The sequence below is a fragment of the Hippoglossus hippoglossus genome, chromosome 6 (genome assembly GCF_009819705.1).
Source record: "Hippoglossus hippoglossus isolate fHipHip1 chromosome 6, fHipHip1.pri, whole genome shotgun sequence".
NCBI lineage: Eukaryota > Metazoa > Chordata > Actinopteri > Pleuronectiformes > Pleuronectidae > Hippoglossus > Hippoglossus hippoglossus.
Window position 1 is genome coordinate 27621939 of NC_047156.1, and position 2682 is coordinate 27624620.

Consider the following 2682-nt stretch of genomic DNA (forward strand, 5'->3'; position numbering starts at 1 on the left):
ATAAATAATAAGAACTGTATAAATATGTGGACAGGGGATCGATGTAACTGATTGCGAATCGCAATATAAAATTGATGCTCTACATTTGTCTATGTGCTGAAGGTAAATTGATGTTTGGTGTGAGAGGGATGAAGACACTGTGTCCTGCCCTCTGATGTGCATGTTCAGCAGACATTTGTGTATCATAATGCCCCCTTCTGGTTATTCAGCAGCAGAAGCTTAGAGCATGGGATTTCCACCAGACTTAGAATTAAGTGTGCTGCAGAACAGAGTGCTGCTGTTTCTCCTCCTGCAATTTTTCCTTTGTACATTGTTACCTTGAACACTATTTGTCCATTAGTATCGTGTTTATTACTTTTTATATAATAATAATACATTCCATTTATATAGCACTTTTTAAATTTCTCAAAGGCAAATTTCTCAAATAGTGGGGAATAAAATAGTGAAACTATCAAAATATTCTTTAAAATCAAAAAAAGCTTAAAATTCAGGTATACTAAGAAAAATATAAAATAAAAAAATAAACAGAATAAAAACATGAAGTGGGGGCTTTAGCTGGGGAAGGCAAGTCTGAAGAGGTGGGTTTTGAGGGCTTTTTTGAAAGATAGCATTGTAGGGGCATTTTTGATGTGTGGTGGTAATGAGTTCCAGAGAGTGGGGGTGGCGACTGAAAATGCCTTGTCACCCTGCTTGGTTCTGGGGACCTGAGGGAGGTTGGCATCAGCCGATCTCAGCTGTCGGGTCGGGGTGTGATGGTGGAGGAGGTCCGAGAGGTTGGGGGGAGCCAGGTTGTTGAGGGTCTTGTAGGTAGTGAGTAGAATTTTGAGGTTTTTACCAGGAGCCAGTGAAGGTCATGGAGGACTGGGGTGATGTGATCAGTTGATTGGGTACTGGTAAGTAGGCGGGCGGGAGAGTTCTGGACATATTGAAGTTTGTAAAGGACTTTGTTTGTGGAACCAAATAGTAAGCTGTTTCAGTAGTCGAGTCTGGCTGTTATAAATGCGTGAATGAGTGATTCTGCAGCAGAACGTGAAAGTGTGGTTCGGAGGCGGGAGATGTTACGGAGGTGGAAAAAGGTTGTTTTGGTGATATGGTTGACATGGGGCAGGAATGAGAGGGTGGGGTCGAGTATGACTCCAGATTGGAAGGGTTCGTAGAGGTTATTGGAGTCAAGGTGGGATTTGATCTGATTTGCAACGATTCTCTCCAGTACTTTTGACAGGAATGGCAGGTTGGAAATGGGCCGGTAGTTATTGGGGGAGTCGGGGTCAAGTCCAGGTTTTTTAAGTATGGGGGTGACTGCAGCAAGCTTTAAGGTGGAGGGGACGTAACCAGAGGATAGGGAGGAGTTTACGGTTTTGGTGATGAGTGAGCAGAGTGTGGGGAGACATGCTTTGAAGAGGGAGGAGGGGAATGGGTCCAAGGCGCTGGTACTGTCCACTTGGGGGGTCAGGTTAGGGTCCAATTGGGGTGGGGAAGGCCAGCTGGTTGTGAATAGTGTTGATTTTTGCTCGGAAGAAATGTACAAATTCGTTGCATTTGTCAACTGTAAAGGAGTGGGAGAGGTTGTCCTTGGGTTTGAGGAGTTTGTTGATGGTGGAGAAAAGAGTTCTTGGATTGTCGCAGCCAGATGGATTAGTCCTGAGTAAAATGCAGTGCAGGTAGTGTTGAGAGTGTTTTTATAAAGATGTTGGTGTTCTTTGTATGTCTCTGTGTGGACCGTGAGACCTGTTCTCCTTACGAGCCACTCAAGCTGGAGTCCTTTTGATTTTAGCTGGTGCAGCTCGTTAGTGAACCAGGGGGCGGAGTGGGTGAAGGAGACAGATCTGGTTTGAATGGGTGCTAGTAAGAAGCAAGTATAGTTGCTGTTCTTTGATAGCTCAGCTTTTTGTCTATGTTCTGATTATGCCCTTACATTGTGCCTTTGTTATCTGTATTGGGGTATTCTAATTTGTGTTTGCAATTATGCTCTGTTGCAGGTTTACAGTAAAAGGTTCTTCATTAAACAAGAAAAGTTATGCCTTGTGTTTTTTTTGGAGGACTTCACACTGTTAGCTAACTGTCAAGCTTTGAAGACGAGCAACTCTTTGCAAGGACAGTATACACTGAATGAAAGAGTGGTAGCCTGTGGTAGAAGTTGTTATTGTGTCTGGTTGCACTGGCCATATTTAGAGGGGAATAGTGTGAACAGGTTGCAGAGGTGTGTTACATTTACTCCGTTACATGTACTAACTTATTTCAATAAATTGTAGTTTGAGTACTGTAATTGCAGAATACTTTATACTCCTACTCAGTTACATTTATGATGAAAAAATTACTTCTACTCTGTTACATTGGGCCAGAAACTTCTCGCTACTTTTCCATGTCTATGATTTATAAATTTGTACACTCAACTGAGCGTACATTGCGATTTCCCGACAGTGAAGGTTGGAAGGCAGTTTGGCACCAGACCCTCTCTGCAGCCATGATAATCCGTTTTAGTCTGTTCCTGTCCTGTTTGGTTGCCGACCCAAACCAGACAATGATGGATGTGCAGAGGGCAGACTGCAATTTACCATGTAGAACTGGACCTACAGCTCCTGAGGCAGATTGAACTTCCTAAGCTGGTGCAGGAAGTACATGCTCTGCTGGGCTTTTTTTATGATGGTATTTGTTGGATGTACACTTCAGGGGAGATAGTGG

At 43.3% G+C, this 2682-nt stretch overlaps 1 protein-coding gene across 5 annotated transcripts in view; it reads left to right on the forward strand.

Annotated features, from left to right (window-relative positions):
- Positions 1-2682, forward strand: part of LOC117762746 (cytosolic carboxypeptidase 4) — a 169983-nt gene that overhangs the window by 34139 nt on the left and 133162 nt on the right. The window lies entirely within an intron of this gene.